Source organism: Taeniopygia guttata, chromosome Z, assembly GCF_048771995.1.
Source record: "Taeniopygia guttata chromosome Z, bTaeGut7.mat, whole genome shotgun sequence".
NCBI classification, from domain to species: domain Eukaryota; kingdom Metazoa; phylum Chordata; class Aves; order Passeriformes; family Estrildidae; genus Taeniopygia; species Taeniopygia guttata.
In genome coordinates, this window is record NC_133063.1 from 25,851,897 (window position 1) to 25,874,011 (window position 22,115).

Consider the following 22,115-nt stretch of genomic DNA (forward strand, 5'->3'; position numbering starts at 1 on the left):
TCCCAACTTTAGGAGCAGTACAATCCTGTAACATTTTTCCTTCGGTGCACTGAACTAAATTGAAAGGGAATCCTCACTAAAGTTATTAGAGCTACTTGCAAGTTAAGGTACTGCTCTCATTGTGGAGAGAATTACTGATCTTTGCATACCATGGATGAAAATAGGAAAACAATTAATTTGAACATTTTAGAAATGTTCAAATTATATAAAGATTTTACTCTCTGATCTGGTTTCGTAAATTCCTGAAATGTTGCTTATGTCACAAAAGAAAATGTAAACAAATTAAACCCATTCTTTTGGCTTTCAATAGGGTGTGAAAATAGCTGGAGATGATAGCTGTTCATATTCTTGCACAGGTAACAAATAAACCACTCTTAACTGTCAGGTAGAACTATCAGATAGAATTGTTGGTCAGTCTTGAAGTCTGTGAACAGGAGAGTATGTCCAACAAACAAAAGTTGTTGCAAAATAAGTTACTGAAGGTATCACACGCTAGGTGAGCATTTTTGTTCAAATGCTTGCTTAGGAGGTATTTATTTATGTGTTCAGGCCTAAAATGCTTGTCCAGTTTTCACATGTGTATCCAGATGCTACCCACTGAAAAATGGTTCTTTAGGATTATTTCAGAAACAAATATCTTTTTGCATAAAAACATACATTTAAAGGTTGCTGAACTCTCCACTTTCTACTCATCCATTTTGTGGAAGTTTCTTGTGATTACAGGATACAGTATAGTGACTCTTTAAAATGAATCTTGTAGTACTGCCAAAAAGGAAAAGAAGAATAAGTGTTGCTGGAGACAGAAGGAATATCTGCAGTACTAAGGTTATGTCTGCCCAACATACTCCTACTGACAAGCCTAAATTCCATTCTATGGAGATGCATGAGGGCTGTCCCTTTTTTGATGGACATAACAGATGTCAGCATTTTCCAGAATATGATTACATACTTTTTCCTTTTTATACACCTTTCATGTGTCCTACTGAAAATCAACATCGAAGGAAACATAGCTGAGAGACAGGCTTTGTGAAAATGATTTTTGCAAATTTTTAGACCAAGAAAAAGGTTTCCATGTTCTTTTTTTTCTTTTCTTAGTCAGACTAAGACTGTTCCTTACAAGCATGGTCCCCTCTAGACTTCATATTCGGTCTACTGCTACACAGTACTGTTGTACAAAAATTGGATGAATTTATCTATTAGAAAATAGCTATCAACTCAGTGGTCATAACCACTTTCCTTTTTTAGAACAAGAAAAGTACTGAATATATACTCAGGAAATGTCAACAACATGCACTAAACAAAGCATTTTCATTAACACAGAAACTCCTCCAGGCCTTGAGGGGAAGAGTTGACAGTCAGTTCTGTTGCAGAGAGGAAGACTGAAGAAAATAGTGAAACTTCCCCTGTGTAAGTCTGAGGTCTTCCACACTTCAACATTCCTGCTCTTTAGTGGATGATAGTGTACCAGTTCCAAATCCTTTTTTAATCAGACAAGAGAAAACAGCCATGCAGAAAATTCTTAATGTTTGGACCCTGTGAGTTGAAAGTTTTTTTTTGCCTCTCACCAGATATCTCTGTCTTGCTGTCATTGTAATAGAAAATTAAATTGTGATCCTCAAAGGTTAGAGATAAGTTTGTGGAGAATGTATTTGCTAAACAAAGAGGGACATCTCCTTTATATTTCTAATTTGAATTCATTATCAAGCAATATACCACCTTCTGGTGTAGTTTTCTAGTGGACATCTACAGGAAATATGAAAAGAGTAGGCTCAAATCTTATCATTATTTATTCATAAAACAACTGCAGCATACAAAGCTCTAACTCCTGTGTTTGGGGTATTTGTGATTCCAGAAGAGCAATTTTCTTTCAAAATTTTTACAGAAAAGAAATCACAGTGAACTCAAATTGTTCAGGACAAAAGAACTACTGAAATTAAAATGATAGCATAGCAGTTAGATCATATTTACATTTCAAACCAAAAAGGATTTCACTAAGGACTATCAAAGCCTCATGCCATGTAAGTGGAAATATTTTATGCATGCAGATGGTCTATGGTCTATTTGGCTTATTATTACAGTGAAACAGGTAGGAACATAATGATATCTTACATAAACACATTTCTTTTTGATCATTTACAGCTGCTTTGCTTGTTTTCTTTCACTGTGCATTTGATCAACTGGTCATTTCAGTCAAGGGTTGAATTCCTCCCTACTGAAAGAAGTATTTAGTACTCCGGAAATATTTGCTAAATAGAAGAGTGCTAAAAATGAAAGTTGTATTCTATATTGAAGGCAGATTATTACAGTTCACTAGCAGGTATGTTGTATGAAGCCAGGATTCCAAAAGATTTGTAATCATTATTAATTTATGAAGTCCCTTTCCAAAGGAGACAACAATGAAAGAAATGGTGAGTCATGAATTCCACCATTACCAAACCTACAGCTCTGTTTCCTTTTATAGATTATTTCAACTGAACACACATATTTCTTTTCCTTCCAGCTCCATCGAAAATGTAAGGAACTGTAGTGTATGATAGAGAGAGAACCTTAAAGCAGTCAAGAGAAGAATCTCCTACATGTGAAGAAAATCTTGTAAAATTTGATGTAGAATGTAGGATAATTTTACTCAGGACACCTGAGGCTTTTCAGCTAACATACCTTGTAAGGCACATGATCTGCAGGTCCTGATCTCAGAGAGCACAAGATTTTGTCCCATGATCTCTGTGCCTGTGGGAATGCATGTTGCCATTTCATTTGTCCTTCTACCTCTGAAGAGAAGGGTGCGAACCACAATGACTTTCTCAAGGTGGTATTTTTATTCAGCACATCACAGTATTCTAAAAATAAAATATAGCAGAATTTCCAATTTTGAAATAGATATTTCTCACAGTAATAATATTTTTCAAGTATTATTTTTATTATTTATAACTATGCAATTTTTCATGTCCACATCTGAATTCCTGTTTCAAGGCAGTCTTGGTGTCTTTATACAGCATGTCAGAAGTTATATCTTTATTGTTATCCCAGTGAATATCTAAATTTGCCTGTGATTTTCTGTCTCTATTTTTTTTTTCCTGTACAGATGTTGTTATGGAGTATATTCCTTCCTGTTTTTTTAATATATCTGCAAGAGAGCCATGAGAGTCCATAGCTTAATGCCCTCCTGCAGTGTTTCATAACAATATGGAGCTAAGTGGTAGCCAGAGAAATTGATTAAAATAACTCACTGTCATTATTATTTTCATCCATTAATTTACTAAAATAATTGTTCTCATCAATTATCTCTTATTTATTTGCAGTTTTTTGAGCATATTTTTAATACACATACTTAATTCCTTTTGACACGTTCTTTAGTTCTTCCACTGCAGACAATGCTTAAAAGGCCATTAAAAGAAATGGAAAATCTTATCCTGTGAAGACTTTGAAATTCATATTTTTTTTTCCAAAATATACATTCAATTCTGAGATACACTCAAGCATGAATGGAACAAACAATTCAATTTATTTTTACATGGTTACATTCACATGAAGTTTCATAAAATTTGATTTTTTTTTCTGAAAGACAAGAGTGATAGCAAGATAAAATCTTGCAGAACTGACAACAGTGTCTTTGGTGCATGCAGAAAGTGACAAAAGAATGGTGAGATAGGTTAGAAAGAAATGCATGCTAAAATAAAAAACAGAGGCAAATACTTTGTCACTGTGTCAATAGAATAATATCGGTGTCATGAGAAAATAACAAAACTAAAGAAGGTGATTGTGATCCATACAACTTGAATGCAAAGGTAAGAGAGAGATTAAATGAGAGAAAGCTGCCAATCAAGAATTTAGAACAGAGGAGAAGAAAAGTGAGCACAGAAAAGGGACACAATCAGCTATAACCTGCATAAGTAAATTTGAGAATTTCTTGTAGATTAGAAAAATAGAAATAGTACTGCTTTTTAATCCAGATCCAAAATAGATCTAATTTTTCTATATCTGTTCTTTGCTGGCTGGGGCAGGCTGTGGTTTACAGGTTGAAGGTCTGGCTGAAGGCTGTCAGCCTGTGAATGCTGACGCTCCTTTTGATCACTCTCCTTAACTCCACAGAGGCACCATGTCACCTCACTCGTCCTTCAGTTAGCTTCTGTCATCCTGTTTTCTGAGATGACAGTAATAGGTGAGCATGTATCTTTTTCTCCAGGTGCATGCCCAGTTTTTAGCCACTAGTCCCATGTCTCTGCTGACCAAAGGGTCAGAGTTAGCTGAGACTGAGCTGGCTGTTGTTATATTTCACTCTTGATGCACAGAACAATTCTGGTCAGTGTTAGCACTTAGCAGTGCCCTGGTGATGATGAAAATGCCTGCATTGAACTGCTTCTGTAATAGCACAGGGGCAAAAAAAAAAAAAAAAAAAAAAAAAAAAAAAAAGTAGGAATAGGTAGCAGCATAGCAAGATTAGTTTCTAAGGCCTGTGAGGGTCAGAAATGAAAAAAAAAAAAAAAAGATCCTTAAAATTTTGGACAAATGAGTATTAGAAGATAAGGAGAGACACCATCAGTGGTCAAAGCAGGACCTACAGCTGTTAAAGAGCAGGATCTCCACAGCTGAGGGAGCTGACCCAGCCTCTGCTATGAAGATGGAGGGATGAAGGAGGCACAGGGAGGTCTGACACCCTGCCAAGTGGAGGTTTGAGAGAAACAGGAGAAAGAGTTGGAGGTGTAAGACCTATACATCACTTTTTGTAGCACCTGTTTCAAAAAGAGGGGATTACTATTTTTTTTGTATTTTGTTTTTGTATCTCGAATATTGGTACTGGTACTTCAAAACTTTTACATCTTTGCTTTATTTGTATGCATATTTTCTTTTCAAAACAGTCTGCTTGGGTTTTGCTAACCATGGTGAAGTAGGATTTTTGAATGTATATGCATATTATAATTGTTAACTTTCCTGAAAATATTGTAGCTTGCTTGGAAAAATACTTGAAATCCATACAGAATTCCAGCCTATCCATTTCAAAAGACTGAATTTGTCAAGTTGGAGTTACACAAACTCCCTAAATAGACTAAACCAAGCATTCTGTATAAAAATAACCTCAATAGAATGGATGATTACAGTTTATATCCTATTACTTCTTTAGTACTTTTAACTTACCCATAAAAAACCTTGTCTGCAATATTTTGCACATATAACAGCATTCCAGAGCTAGGTTGCAGTCTCTTTAATTACATGAATACTTCCAGTGATTTATATGAGATGCTTCAAATAAATAACCCTAAAAAATATATGTCTATTCCCTATGCTCACATTCTTGCTTGCAGTTTTATAAGGTTGTGGTAGTGGGAAGTGCTCAATATTAAATCCTTACTGACAAATGAGGAGGTTTGTTTTACTGACCAAATTGCAATGTGTGCAGATTAATAAAAATATGACTTACTGGGTTCCATGTTATGTGTATAAAGGAGCACAGAGAATTTATGCAATTCTGTAGGGGGAATGCTGTGTTCTGAACAAGTTTATGAGTCCTCATCAAGTGGAGAAACACATAAGTTATGAGCTTCTCTTTAAAGCACTGTTATTTGCAGTAGTAAAAATGGCCAGTTTCTCTGGCTGTATGACATTTATACCCCACAATCCAGGGAGTTGAGGAGAGAAAAGACAGCAAAGCTGCCACCAAATGGAGACCTGTACCCAGTGGAGGAAACAGCCAGCAGGAACCTCGTGAAAGTCAACTATCCAGTGCTGAGTCCTGCACATGGGAAGGCAGAACATGCAGAAATACAGGCCACAAACATACAGGATATATTGAGAGCAGCACAGTCAGCAGGTGGAGTGAAATCACTCGCTGTTCTACTCAGAAATGCAGTGATCACCTACAGTTAAACTGGGCTTGTTCAGCCTCAAGAAGAGAATGTTTTTGGGGGAGAGCCCAAATGAGAGCCAATACTTCTGAAGAGATAATTGATAAGATGGAGCTGTGATCTTCCCAACAGTGCATGGCAGGAAGATAAGAATGAACACAAACAGCAACAGCAGAGTTTCTGACTGGATAAAGGGACAAAAAACCTGTTTTCCTTATTAGGGCAACCAAGCAATGGCACAGGTTGTCCAGGGAGGATGTGCAATCTTTATGCCAATTTACAAAATGAAGTTTTTGCACACGCGGCTGGGTGAAGCACTGAGGAACCTGGTCTGACCCCAGCTGGACCCGCTGTGAGCAGGGTCTCGAACTGGAGCTCTTCTGAATTCCATTTGAGCTAGAATTGTTTAGTGGTTCTGTGATCCTTCACTGCTCCACTAGGAGAAGGAAGAATGTAGGAAAGGATGTGCACCTGTATCCCAGCAAAGGCCTGTGAGAGAAATTAGCAGTTCCTCCTTGCTAACATTTTGCCAAGAAAAAAAAAGGGATGTAGAATATCCAAAAAACCTCACTCTTCTATTTATGATGTGTGATATCTCTGGTGTGAGAAATATCTGTGCATCAATAGGCACAGCCTTGTCATTCTTGGGACATGCCTTATGACACAAAATGAGTGAAAACTGTAGCAGTTGAGGTGGAAAGCCTCGTGCAAGTCCTTAGAAGGTAACAAGAAGAGGGGGATCACTGCTTTTCAAAAACTGCTTACTGATACACGAATAAAGAAATATGAATCTTGTTCTTCAGCTGGAGGATTGTGTAAGAAAGGAATACTGGGAGCTAACAGGGTCTGAGAGGTGACTGAGGTAAGCCAATAGCAAACCTCAGCTGCACTGTTAAGGAGCTCTCAGTCAGTTCAGTGCCAGCAGCTGCTGCAGTGAGGCTGCCTAAAAGAGAACATACCCTCTGCTTGCTTCCTTCTGTGCCAGCAAAGTTACCACTCTGACAAATTGATCACATTGAAAATAGCATTGCTATTAACAACAAGCCTTGCTCTGTGTAGTCTTCACAACTGGGTAAGAAATTATTTGGTACAAACACAAATATGGTCTCTAGAATATTTAGGATACTACAGAACATTCTTGCAGCACACTAGCAGAAACCCATTAATAAATCCTAATCAATTTTGTCCTTTTGAGTTAAATATGATTCTTGCTCCAGTGGAGCTTTTCCTGGAAAGAGCAACGTTAATACTACATGCTGTACCAGAAAAAAAAATAATACTGGAATGAATAATAAATGCTTTAATAGTATCTACTTGCGTAATGATTTTTATTTAAAATTTGGAATAATCAGTTGAAGGAAAATCTCTTACCAGTGTCTTTTATCATAGTTAATGGCTAAGTTAGATCTGTTATTTACTCATTCTAAATCATATGTCTAAAGAACACTTCATGAAAACAATTATGCAAAAAGCACTGATCAATTCTGCTTCTTTTCCTACTTTCATAATCTTTGTCAAGTGAATGGATTAATTTGTCCCATTTATGTTTCTTATTACAGTATTTGTCATTAGAATGAGGTGTCAGGAAGCATTTAGACTGTCTCATATTTCATGAATTAAAATAGTGTGCCGTATTGTTGTGACATTTTTAATTTTCTGCATTTTCTTCTGTTCCTTTATGTTGCTTACTTTCTCTGTGTGTCTCCTACAGGGAAGGGCAGAGGACCTGTTGAAGGGTCTGAGGAGCAGCTGAGGGAGCTGAGGTTGTTCAGCCTGGAGAAAAGTGGGCTCAGGGGCAACTTTATCACTCTCTACAGCTCCCTGATAGCCAAGTGGAGGTCAGCCTCTTCTCCCAGGCAACCAGACAGGACAGCAGTCTCAACCTGCTCCAGGGAAGGTTCAGGTTGGACAGCTGGAAGAATTTCTTCACGGAAACTGTGATTAAACACTGGAAGTGGCTGCCCAGTGAAGTGATGGCATCACCATTTCTGAAGGTGTTTTAGGAAACACTGGATATGTCACTTAGTGCTATGATCTGGTTGACAAGGTGGTGTTTGGTCATAGTTTGGACTTGATTTTGAGGCCTTTTCCAACCTGATTCTGTGATGCTTCATTCTTAGATGGTAAACGTGAACTTGCAAAGTATGAATCAGTAAATGACACAAAACAGAATGTCTCATGAAAATAATCCCGGTGTGTGTATCTATGCAGTGTGAGCTTGTAAACACACATTGACTTACCTGAAAATAGCTTTACAGGTACGTCAGCAGCACTGGTAAAATGATGCTGTGCTGCACAGTGCTGTGCAAACAAGAAGTAGCCAGGGAACATCTCATTGCTGTAAGATGTGAACAATACACAGAAATGTAGAACATTGCTACTCATGTCTAGTTGTGAAACTATTGCTAAAAACATTGGCAAGATTAAAAACTTTCTTTGAGACTTAAACTAGTATTTGACCATGACACATTAGGATGAAAAGAGGCAATTTACCTTCAAAGAGGTAATTTATCTTACATTGACTTAGTATAAAGCTCTTTTGCATTGAAACACCTAGTTCTTGCCAATCTTAGAAACAGTAATGGACATTTGAGCTGTAGTTTTTAACTCACTCCTATGACTAACTAGAAAACAGCCTGTCATTGTGGCTGAGTCAAAGTACATGCAATCATGGTCCATCCCTGACACTGTTAAGAGGGAAAAAAACTGAAGAAGCAGTGTAATGGATTGTAAAATTGCCAACAAAATTCCTTTAACTTATATATAATTTAAAATGCAGCCTGAATCAGACAATGTAACTGGTGACTCCTTGTCTCAATCTTTGCTTCACTCTTGGACGATGATAGAAAAACAGTTGTAGAGATCACAAGTATAGTTAATACAATTTAGAGCTTCCTTATCAAAGAAATACATTAGCTTACTGACAGCAACACGCTTTAGAAAATCCTGAACACTTTCATCCAGTCTTTGGTTCCAGAATGGTCTTTTCTTACAATATGGATATTGTGACAAGAGATTCAGAGTTAATATTTCAACTGCAATGCAAATAACTCTGAAAAATTAGCTTAGATTAGCAAGGAATTTGTCAGAACAAAATACCAATTTTAGTGGTCAAGAGTGCACATTGCTTTTGTTCATGTGAGCCTCACAACACAAGGGGACAAAACTGAATATTATTTGCTACTGCTTTGGCTGAGAAATCTTGCAACTGATATACCATGAACTGACTTCATCATATTGCCCTTGCTGGTAGCTTACATAAATAAATGATTGGAAGTGGTTTCCAAATCCTAAGTCTTATGAGTGTGGCTCGCAGGTTCCACAGAGGAGGAGCAAGACTTACAGAAAGCTCAGTGTGACCGAATAACTGATGACTGGTTCTGAAAGACATGTGAAACAAGGTAAAAAGTAACAGAAACTGGGAAGCTACAGAACAGAGGGTGTTGTGCTGAGAAAGTCTGAGTGTGTTTCTCTGCCATGACAGCAGAATATGAGAAATTATGTGAGTGTGGCTAAAGGTGGATGCTTAGGCAGGACTGATGGACAGGACAAGGGAGAGTAACATCAGACACTCCTTTTTGTAGGAGGAAAGGAAGGCATAGAGGACTGCTGAGTACCTTATTACCATGTTCCCCCTTGCAGAGAAATAGTTTGTATTTTTCTTCAAATCAAAGTTTTTGCATATCTCCATAAATCCTCCTCCTCATTCTGATGAATCTCTCTCATTTTCCAAATACACTCTTTGATATTAAATGCACAGAAAGTAGTCTAAATTACCACTATTACATTAAGTTAAATTAAATGTACATATTTTTTTAAAGAAAAAAATTAAACTTAAATGCAAAAATATGACAATCTAAAGTTAAGACTTGAAAGTATTATAACCCTGAGAATTTATTTCAATAAATCAAGTTATATGCTATACCCACAACAATCATCATATATTAAGATTAAAGGTTGCATAACTACTTACAAAAACAAAAAGTTGGGAAGTATTTAAATTTTTAAGTCAGGACAAGCTTTATCTTACAAGTATCTTAGTGCAATATACTGCTGTACTGATTTTATTATTTTTAATAATACATGTATTATTGTATGTAATGCAGTACATGTATTATTTTCACTACTTTTAGTGCAGTGAATGTTGATATATTTAACACAAAAAACTAAATCTTTTTGAATACCTACATGTAGAAAATATTTTTCAGTACTTTTTCTGTAGTGAACTACTTCAGAGCAAATAGTATTTTTTTCATTTCATTGAAAACTATTTGAAACTGATGATGCCATAATTCTGGTTTTCTGTTTCCAGCTGATGCATGAAAAATAAGTGCTACAGGGTGGGCGGTTGCCACAGGGGCACACTGCTGACTTCAATTGTCCCATCAGGGCCTCCAGCTTCTTCCCTACATGTCTGCTCTCATGCAGTCAGTCCCTTGAGTGTAGGTTGCTCTGGGCTATTACATCCTAAGTGTAAAACTTAGCATGTTTCTGAGTTGGTCTCCAGGAGATTCCCTCTGGGCCTCCTGGACTACAGTTTGTCTAGCAAGATACTACAGGAGGTGTAGAAAAGCAAGATAAATGTCACCTGTATGTGACAGTGACCATTTCTTCATGGAGGCTAAAGTAAAAATTCCTCTTTGTAAATCCACACTGTCTGTGCCCAATAAGCTTCCTGTCCCTCCCATGCTTCAAAATACTTTTAAGGAGGAACTGCTACATATAATCCTACAACTATTAGAATGGACTTGACTTTCCTGTACTTTTCTAAATTCTCTTGCTTGCCTTTTTGAATATGGGTTGAACCTTCTGGAGCACCAGTTAAGTGCTCCTTCCTCAATCTTCTCTTTTTAAAATCTATGTATTTCCATTTACTCTTTAATTTTAAATACTTATTTTTATGTTTCATTTCAATAGCTATTTCAATTCAAATATATGACCCAAACTTAAAATGAAAAGTCTGCATGTAATTTAAAAAGAAGAAACTGATAAAGACTATAAAATATACATAGATTAATTATTAGATTGTTTCTAGAATAATGAAAAGAAAAAGTGAAAAAAATCAACAAATACCTGTGAAACTAGAGAACTATTTATTTAAATAATTATAAAGTTTAAATTTCAGCAAACAAAACAACAAAACAAGTGTAAAGGTTTCATATTTTAATGTTGATATAAGCTGATGAGAATTAACAATTAATCAGGAAAGTTACTGAAAATGCAAAAGCAGAATTTTATTAAATAAAAGTTAATTTCCTATTTTCAATTTGCTTACAATATTTTTTTAATTTACCATCAGTGCCCCAAGTAAGCATCTGCCCCAGTCTTTTAGCAGGATCTGCAAATTCTCATTGTTGTGCAATCCAGAGTAATGTCAATGTACCTGCTAGTTAGTACACTTAATATAGACTTAAATATTAAATAAGACTTAATGTAGACTTAAATATTTACAAGTACCTCATTTCTTCTCTTTTTGTGTGCATTACTGCTGCATTTATCAACACTGAATTACCTCTGTCTGTTCCAGTCCACTCATTGAGAGCCTGGGAAATTCCTTCAGGATTTTTTCTTTAGGACTTTTTGTCCTTAGAAATAAATTAACATATTCTTATATCTGCTGTATCTACAAAACACATTGTTAGTTGTTTTTGTTTTTACTATGGCCTAATCAACACTATCATGGCATCTATGTTTAGAATACTAACTTTTATATAATAGTTTTATGAGTAGGCAACAGTCTAGGGAAAGTGAAAACTAAACACTGAATACTGATAGGCAGGTGCTCAAAAGGACATAATTTATAACACAGATGTCAAACTGGTTGGGCAACAAACATGACATGGACAGACTGAATATGAGACATCCTCTGAAGTGTATGCAATTTAATTGGTGGTTTTGTTTTCCTTTAGAGGAGAAGAATATTAGGGAAGAATATTAACACTGAGATCCACTATGATTAGAAAATCATTAACTAGTATTTTAAACATCTACTTTATTGACTTTTAAATAATTGTTTAGCATGCGTTTGTCTTTTAGTATGCTTAATTTGTTTGATTTTCTTTAAATGTTGCTCCAGAATAGAAATTTATTATGCAAATCAGGTATTTCTTTGATGTTATCTTTTGTACTCAATGTACCTAAAATCTCCTTTCCCTGAATACAGCACAGGCAAACAGCCACATATAAGTGAACCCACTAAAGAGACCTTTCTTTCACGTGTGCTTTTGTTGCCTATCATGCTCTTACACAAACTCAGAAAATCAATCACCATACAAAGGGGGTGGTAGTTAAGTTTCTAGGTGGGAGCTTATCTTTATATTTATAACTTAGTCATATCTAGAAAAACACAATGACACCATGAGAGACTTTGTGCAACCTGAACCCACATCAGATGCAGCTCCCCCTTGGATGCTACTGCCCAAAGTATTCTGGCTGTGATTCTCTCCAGGTATTCCCAATCACATGTCGCATCAGGTTTCCCATGTGACCATGCGGTTTCCCATGATAACCATGTGGCTATCACTACATAAAAAGACTTCTTTTTTTTTCTCTTTCTGCTAAAATTCAATCTTGAGCTCTGTGACTGATGAAGGTAATTATCTTTTCCCCAAGTAGCATGCAACACATTTTATGATTTTATGCTAAGGCAGCTAGTCCATTGGAATAAAAATCCATGAATCTGTCCAGCTCTGTTCCTCAGAATATTGCCAATAGAGAGTATCTCCTAATGCTTTTATATTCCTCCAGCTTCACTGTTACAAATGCTACTCAAGCTATAGCACAAATCCTGTCACTTGTCCACTCAATTCAAGAGGAAGCACCAGTGAGAAGTGTCCAAATTAGGAGCTGCTTCCACTGGATTTACTCATCTCTTTGCAAAACAATTGCTGAGGAAAGAAGAGCACTGTACTCCCAACCAGCACAATTAGACAAAGGAGAGTGGAAACTCTGCAAGGGGACTTGAAAGTCCTTGATTCTCATTAGTGAAGTTTTAAAATAGTCCAGCATTCCTTGTGCAATGTGTCTGCTGAGAATGATTTCCCCATTTCTCGTTATGTATGAATACCAGTGCACTGTGCAGCTCCAGTGCACAGCTGATTAATAAGGTCAGAATTAGAAACGGAGAGCTTTCCTTTTCTTAGCATCTACTGCACTTTTCTCTTCATAGGGATTTCTTTGTTGATTTTCTGTGGTCTGAAACATAGGGCTTACTGGAATAACAGTTATGTATTTTGTCATGTAGAGCTCTGAAGAGTGTGTGGTCTCTTACTTTTTTTTAATATTATACATTATGATTTTAATCATTTGTATTAAAATCTTTTACGCACCATAAAATACTTAGGAAAAACATATTAGTTGCTAGGATAGTCCTTTTTGTCAATAAATAAGCCCTATATACTCAGATACCGTTTTGTTTTCAGAAGGAGAAGTAATTCCTTTATCTGAATTTTGAATAAAGAAACTCAGTGTCTTTCAAGTGTCACAATGCCATCAATCCACTGTGACTAAATTCCTCATCCATGCAGTGACTAAAGCCATGAATTTCAAATCAATTCTAAATGACTTTAGCTGTCTACAAATACACAAATTTCTTCCCATCACTGCAGCCAAGGTTTTGTGCGTGAAGCTACCTACCTCCTCCATCTAAATATATTTTATAAGCATATTATCAAGTATGCATTAGTTATTTCAAATAAACATCTTATGTACAGGATTACAAATGGTTCTTTTCTTTTCTTTTCTTTTCTTTTCTTTTCTTTTCTTTTCTTTTCTTTTCTTTTCTTTTCTTTTCTTTTCTTTTCTTTTCTTTTCTTTTCTTTTCTTTTCTTTTCTTTTCTTTTCTTTTCTTTTCTTTTCTTTTCTTTTCTTTTCTTTTCTTTTCTTTTCTTTTCTTTTCTTTTCTTTTCTTATTAGATTACACCATTTTTTCCCCTTGAGGCTATGCAATTTTTAATCCTCTGATATTAGCTAAACTAATTGGCCTAGTGATCCCAATTGTCTCTTCTTCAATCAGTTCAGATTTTTGGTTTGAAAAATGTCATGGAAAAAAAAAAAAAACCCTGAAAACCATTATAGTCCCCACCAACCTGGTACATAAAAAGAACAAAAACCAAATGGACATGATTTTATCCATGTTCATCCTTAAATTAAGCTGGTGCAGAAAGCAGAATTTGAGGGAATCACCGACTCACAGAAATGTTGGTTGGAAGAAATTTCTGCTACTTAAGGAAGGACTAGTGTCATACAAGAATGGGCCAACTCTCACTTTGTTCAGCTAAGTTTTAATTTGAGGATGGACTTTCCACAGTCCCTCTGGATTCCAATAACCCTTTCAGTACTGTACTGCTCTCCTGAAAATGTTGTTTTTTATGTCCAACCTGAACTTTCAGCTTGAAAGTTATGGCTGCTGCCCCTTGTTTTTCCTTCTGTTTCTACGGAGAGGAAATTAATTCTGTCACTTTGAAACGCCTGTTCAAGTAGTTATAGGAAAGAATTAAATTACTTGTCAACCTCCTCTTTGTCAGACTGACCAATCCCATTTCTTTATACTGCTCCCCCTGTGTCACATATCATTAGCTGTTTTGATAACCCCCATGGATTCCTTCCAATTCTTCAATATCCAGCTGATACAGCAGGCCAAAAACTGCACACTGTACTCTAGACACAGGCTCATCCTAGCTACGTGGAAGAAGATGAATTCATCTTCTAAATGAGGCTCTTCAGGGTGCGGCTACTTTTTCTGCATTTGTGATTGAGGCACACAGTTGGTTCATACTCTGCTGTAACACCCAGGTCCTTCCCACCATGGATGTTGCTGTCAGCTCGTTCCCAGTTTTGGCTGATGGAAGGGATTTTTTCTGTCCCAGGTACAATCCTTGCCCTTCTTGTGGTGGAATCAATCCTCATTTGTCCAATGCTTAAATTTCCCTGAGTCCTTCTGGATTGAAGCTCTGATGTTGGAGGTGCCATCACTCCCTCTGATTTAGTATTGTTCCCAGATTTGCTGCTGATGGGCTCTGTCCTGTCACCCAGGTCAGTGAGGAAGCTATTGAATAAATACTGTGTCAGTGCTGACACCTGGGTAAGTAGCTATTCCAGCCAGGTGTGAAGATATTGATTACTTGCCTTTGGTTCGAGTTGTCCAGCTGCTTTTCAGTCCACCTAACAGTCTGTTTGTCCTGCCTATCTCAAATTCCAAATCAAAATTCAGTGGAAAGCAGAATCAAAACCTTATTAATTTCAAGCTTTTTCACAGGCAGCACTTTATCCTCATCCCCTTAGCCAATCATTTCATTGTAGAGAGCAGTAAGGCTGATCAAGCTTGATTTTCCCTTGGTGAAACTATATTGACTTTTCCTGATTACTTTCTCATCACTGTCAAATTAAAGCCTTCGAATCTATCTTTTTGCTCTTCAGAGAAAGAGTGGCTCAAGAAGATATTTGCAGATGACCAGGTCAGCTTTCAATTTCTTTCAGAAGAAAGTAGAACTGACCTTGCAATGGAAAACTGGTATTACATCAGCTGTTCCCATGGATAAGAGAGTTCCAAACAGTAGTTTGGAAGCTGGCCATGGAGACTGGCTACTGAACTTTTCTTCTGATCTTTGGACTGTATGACAACACACGAAATTAATATTGTAGCAAAGCAGTCAAATCACTATGCATAAAAAAAAAAAAAAAAATTGGAATCAGCTGCAGAAATGCTTTACCAAAGCTATAACTTGCACAAATACAGTAGTACAACTTAGAATCTAGGCCGCTGGTCAACTCCCTGAATAATTTTCTTTGCTACTTCATTTATTATGGCTTTAAAATACATAAGTCACTTTAATGCACCTTTCAGTAAGATCTAGCAACAGCTATATATTCCCTGGTTGTCTCTAAAATTAACTAGTTAAACCAGGTGGCCTACAGCTCTTATTAAAGTAAAACATGTGGGAACAGGAAATCATCCTGCAGTATCACCATCTTGGAGGCTTTTCAGGTAGCTACACAACATTATAGCTAATGGGCAAGATTGAGAACATATTCTGCTTTACAATTTAACATTCCTGATGGCATATCAGTCATCATTTTATCTAACATCAATAAGACTATCTCTAAATTTTCAGAATAGTGGGAAAAGTGACATCTATGCTGTAGATAGTTTCCAATACACTTAAATCTGTTTGTAGGTTTTGACACAGAGTGGTGTAACAGGGAAGCATGAGACAGTGCTCTTTCTGAAATTAGACCCAAAGTCAAACAAGACTCAAGGTAAAAATTCTTTCCTTTCTACCTAAACTAAGAGACAGATACTGTGCATAGGGACTCACATTCATCTGCCTAGCATTAGCATCCTCTGAGGATGTTCAATAAATAGCTTTTTAATTTCAATTTATTCATATAGTTCATCCCAAAGAATAGTTCCTCAATTACAAAACCTACCCTGAATTTTAAAAGCAGAAATACTTTTCTTTCCACTTTCCCTACCTACATGATGGAAATGTGAAAATGTCAGATTTGCTTGTTTCCAAACACTTCCATAAAAAACAGTAAAATGGGTTTACCAGCTAATGAGAAATAACCTTCCTTTGTGAAATTAACTAAAAAGCATTAATGAACAAGATAATAAGGTTCATTACAGCAAGATTTCCTGATTATTGATTTAAATTATGATTAGAATGATTTAACTTCTCTTCCCTACCTCTTTCCTTTTGCCATTACAAGTGTGGTAAGAAGAGCAAAAGTTTTGTCTCCTCTGCTAGAAACAGATCAAAGATATCTCCTAATTTCAGAAGTGAACTCTTAAACAGAATAAGGACAAGGTCAGAAGTGTGGGGTAACTCAGATGCTGTTATTCTGTCCATGTTACTTTGGCCAACAGCTGAAAAGACAGAGTAATAATGAAATGTCATCATTTCTTGCACTTCATTCTCATTGCCTTTGTTGTTCATTTCAGTCAAACTTCTTACTGTCTTTTAAGATGACTTATGTTTTGGCTGACAGCTTAATCCAACTCTTTAAAAGAAGGGTAGGCTGTCTGTTGGTATTGCAGATATTCACAAAATATTTCATCCTACTCTGTGAAAAATTCAAAGATTAATTTTCTTTACTGCTGGAAGCAGTCCACTGAACTTTCCCACTTGCAAGATGATCAGATCCCATCAAAACATTTTATGATTGTATTTGTCAGAATCAAACTCACCTTGCACGTGCTTGTCATTACAGTTAGTGAGTTAGGTCTTGGCCTTCTCCCCAGGCTAAACATGTTGTCCTGACTTCTATTCTACGTTCAGTGGCTAGCAACTTATAGAAGAATGTGAGTAGAGTAAACCAAAATGCAGATTTTTAAAATAGGCATTATATTTGTGCAGACACTCAGTGTGGTGGCCACCAGCCCCTGTGAAAATCAGCAGCCCTAGGCATATGGATCAAAGGTAACAGCTGGATGCATTTCAGGTACCAGGAAATGCTCAGATCTGTGTCTAAAAAGATGCTTTCCCAGGGAGTAACTATGAAGGGAAGTGTTGCAAATAGCACAGGCTCTGGTTAAGTGGAGATGTTTGGAGGTGTGGCAGTTCCCAGAAGAGCTCAGGAACCTAGAGAGCTGGGTCTCACATGTCCAGTCCTGCACGTTCCCTCTGCAGTTCAGACGTGGTGGATGCCCCTGCATGAGCATTTTGGTTTGAGTCAGATGTGCACTTCAGAATTGGATGTCCTGTTCATCCCCACGTGCTCTGGCTCATGGTTGCTGGAAAGCACTTTCCTCAAGGTGAGAAAGAGCAGCCCAGGGTGGCAGCTCTGGCAATGCAATAGCTGTGGGGCAGCCAGTCGAGTGCTGATCTGGGGGAGCCCCTCTCTGAAATGCCTTCAGCATGGGAGTGTAGGGTAAGAGCTTCTGCAATGTCCCCTTCCATTTCACAGGAAAGTGAAAATACCAGGGATTATTTGATCTAAGATGACTTTTCTGAGATGGTTGCTCTTCCCCTGCATTGATTAAGTAACTACACATGCTGTATACATTTAATCTCTCAGAGTGAAGTGGTATTGCACACCATTATTGACTGTGTGCTTTTTCAGCACTTTGACTGTTGGGGAGGGTAGATAAATATGATTAAGAACCACAATGGTACAGCCAGGACGAATATAACGCCCCCTACTGGCTGGACAATTACCCTCACCTACAACGGGGTCCAAAAGCCGAATGGATTCTCCCATGTCACCCCCCAGAATGTATGGTTCACCCCACATCTGTAACCCTCCCCTGAACCATCAGGTGTCTGTGACCCCATTGGCCCAGGTCCTGTTCCAGCCCACCCTGGAGCCCCCCTTGATAAGGGGTCTCCAGGGGGCTGGACGCCCTCTTGGATCTTCCCTTCCCCTCCTGGAGAGTCCTCCGGGAGTCCCTGCTCTCCTCTTTGTCTCTCCCCTCCCCCATCACCCGAGGCCCAGCCACGTGCTGTGTCTGGCAGCTCGAAGCAGGGTCACAATGTATCCTGAATAAACCTCTTCCCCCAAGAGCAACCACAGAGATCTCGCCTGAATCTGTCCGTGGAATACAAATACACGTCGTTACAGACTGGCGCCCATCGTCGAATACGAACCCACGGTGACCTGCAACTGCACCCGTCTGGATGCTTTCCAGCTTTTCTACCTGTAGGACACCTTTCCATGGACACTAACTAAATAACCAGGTATTTCCTCGCCATCGTAATCGCGAGCACGGCATTCTGCTGCTAGGCAGTAACGAACCGGAGCTCTTTAAAAAGTCCCGAAGCCGTCGTACAGCTCAGCGACTCGTTACATAGTAGCGAGCTATTAGAGCCCTTATACGACTTCTGGCCATTATTCTCCGAGCACAAGAGATCGCCGCGATTCCGCGGCGACCCAAGGCTTTGTGACGAGACTTGCCGCGCCACGTGGCCACGTACACAAAGCACAGGCGAGCACTGCTTAGCACTGCCCGCGCTGAAGCTCTGGAGAAGCCCCGCGGTGAGCCCTCAGCACCGACTGCAGTAAACGTCGGAACCTGACAGAGGATCCCGCTCCTGCGACACCGAGGTGAGCCACACTGGTTTAAAAATGGGACAGTCCCACTCTGCAGCTGATAGAGATCTCTATAAGCAACTTAACCACTTATTACGTAGCCATAATAGTAATTTGCCTAAAAAAGAGCTACGAAAACTCCTAGAATGGATCTTACTTAAGTTCCCATATGCCGAGCGCTCTGCTGTGTTTTGTGGAGACTTTTGGGAGTCCGTGGGACATACACTGTTTAACGACATTTCACGGCGGGACCCCTATGCTTGCGAATTGCTCCCTGCTTATAGAGTGGTGGCAGGAATCTGCGCTTCTCAAAAGCCGCAGATAGCAGCCAAACCGCTCCCCGCCGTGGCTCAACAATCCCCGCCGGACTGCACCCCCACCCCGCGCTGCGGCGAGAATGCCGGCGAGGCGGCTGGCGACTCGGCGGTTTCTGAGCGAGCGGCGCTCCCTGCCGCAGCCGCCCCCCCCCTCACCCGCAACCCAGAACCCGCCCTTGCGGCCACCTCCTCCCCCCCTAACCACTCCGCGGGCCCCGCCTCCCCCCCGCCCGGCCCCCCAGCATTGCCTGTCCCGGCTATGGTGGCTACTATAGCCGAACTTTTACAAAATCAAACAACAGCCATTTTACAAGCACAAACCCAGTCAATGGCTATTTTACAAGCACAATTTCAAGCGTCAGCTGCGATTTTGCAAAAGCTGCAGACGCTGGCCTCCTCAGCCGGCCCCCCGACCCGCCCGGAAGTCCCCTGGTCCGGCGAACACGCCGGCCATGCGCCGGCCCTGGGCTGGGCGGCCCCCACTCCCGGGGCCGCCGCCTCCCTCCCGCGCAGCCCTGACCCCGCCCCCGCGGGCGCCCCCCTCCCCCGCAGTCCGGACCCCGCCCCCGGGGCCGCCGCCCCCCTCCCCCGCGATCCAGACCCGCCCCTGTTTCCACCTCCTCTCCCTCGAGCGCCCCGGACCCCGCCCCTGCAGCCGCGGCACCGCCCGTCCTTCCCAGGGACGCCCCGGCTCCCGGCGCAGCACCCCCGCTGCCCGCCCGCCTCCTGAACTCGCGGCTGGCCCCCCCGGCAGACGCAAACCCGGCGCCCCCACCCCCCCATCCCCCCGCGGCGCCGCAGCCCCCGCCTCTGGCTGCAGAACCCCGGAACCCCCCAACGCCGGCACCACTTCCGGGTTTCCCAAACCCATCATCATATCCCTCCGCATCTCTCCCTCCGCCGGATCTTCAGACTGCCACAGCACCCAATGCCACAGATACAAAAAATCTTTCCGAAAATGCCAGTCCCACACAAGTGCTGCTGCCCACGACCTCCACCCCCCCTGCTCCTCTGCCTCAGCTGGCAGCAGCCCCTGCCTCCCACACTACCAGCTTCTCACCACACCCTGACGGAGACACCATGCCTCGACAAGGTGAACGCAACAATGTTACTGCAGCTTCTACAAACAAAGAACAGACAGAGAACTATGTTACCCCTGCAAACTCTAACCTTTCTATCCCAGTCTCACCAAATTCTCAACAAAGTGCCAGCAATCTTCAACTGAAAAACTGCCCTGAAATCAAATATAATAGCTGCAAAGACAACAGTCTGCACCCCCAAGCCTTGCAAGTGCTACACAGCCAGCGAACAGCTGTCCCCTCTCAGGAGGTTAAAGAAGTCCTACCAGTACTCAAGGACAGTGGTATCTCCTTTCCCTATTTTACACCACTGTTAAATACACGTCAAACCCTAAAACGAATCTTACTTCTAAAGGAAGGGGGAGTAGATCTGGCTACACCTCAAAAGAGGTTGAATAGAGCTCTATATGCTCACAATTTTCTAAGTAGCTCTGCAAGAGAGCCTCGCCTCCAAATTTATAGACATTTCCTGAACACCAAAAAAGTAAAAATAAAAGGGTACCCCCCAGCTTTACCCAAAATCTTAGATTCAGGACATATACAAAGTCCACACAATCTAACGTGGGGGAAAGGTTTTTCTTGTGTTTCCACAGGTGGACGACTTAAGTGGGTCCCAGGAAAGAACGTGAAGCCTTACCAATGCTCCGAAATCTGCTGACACCCCCACACCAGACAGTTCCTCTACAAGCACAAGCCAAGAAGCAAGAACCCAGACCTGAACCACGCTGCGTCATCGAGAGAAAAATGGACTTTCTATCGTTTAATGCGTGCATATTGTTTTTGTTCTTCTGTTTCAGTTTTTATATTGAAGTTTTACTTATAATTCAACCAAGGACAAATGCCGAGTAGCTTTAGCCAAGCCTGCAAGCTCTAAGACCACCTATATATCTAACACAAACCCTAACAAACCTTTTTCAACCCGTTTAATTATAAGACCTTTTCCAAAAAAATTCTGACAATGCCTCCCCTACTATAATCAGTGATTTAATAACAATAAAGCCATCTCAGCTACACAGTTTACTTAATAGTTTCAGCCTTGCACCTTGGCTAAAGGAACTCTGTAAAATAAGCTTGACTGTTTCAGTAGCAATAAGTATAGTTCTAGTAACAATACCCTGTACACCTCCAAGTGTGCAGAAAATAGTTGTTAAATCAATATTTAATATTTCAAATGGTTCAGTGAAAAAGGGGGAGATGTTGGGGAGGGTAGATAAATATGATTAAGAACCACAATGGTACAGCCAGGACGAATATAACGCCCCCTACTGGCTGGACAATTACCCTCACCTACAACGGGGTCCAAAAGCCGAATGGATTCTCCCATGTCACCCCCCAGAATGTATGGTTCACCCCACATCTGTAACCCTCCCCTGAACCATCAGGTGTCTGTGACCCCATTGGCCCAGGTCCTGTTCCAGCCCACCCTGGAGCCCCCCTTGATAAGGGGTCTCCAGGGGGCTGGACGCCCTCTTGGATCTTCCCTTCCCCTCCTGGAGAGTCCTCCGGGAGTCCCTGCTCTCCTCTTTGTCTCTCCCCTCCCCCATCACCCGAGGCCCAGCCACGTGCTGTGTCTGGCAGCTCGAAGCAGGGTCACAATGTATCCTGAATAAACCTCTTCCCCCAAGAGCAACCACAGAGATCTCGCCTGAATCTGTCCGTGGAATACAAATACACGTCGTTACATTTGACCTTAGCTATTTTTTTTCTGAGCTAGAGACCCATTAAAAGTCTTCACTGCAGGTAAGGTGTGGTGTTAACCCACAACTTTTACTTCACGTGCAATAGCTTACAATGGTTTCTGTGTAACTGTGCAGAAGTAAAGCATTGCTGTTTTAACCTGTATCTGCTTA

The 22,115-nt window shown here is 40.1% G+C and overlaps 1 long non-coding RNA gene across 1 annotated transcript; it reads left to right on the forward strand.

The window, feature by feature from the left end:
* Positions 1 to 17,919: 17,919 nt before the first annotated feature.
* On the forward strand, positions 17,920 to 21,224 carry LOC140681888 (uncharacterized). The gene is made up of 2 exons (XR_012053099.1): positions 17,920 to 18,884; positions 20,838 to 21,224. It is a non-coding gene; the product is annotated as an uncharacterized lncRNA (long non-coding RNA).
* Positions 21,225 to 22,115: the final 891 nt, after the last annotated feature.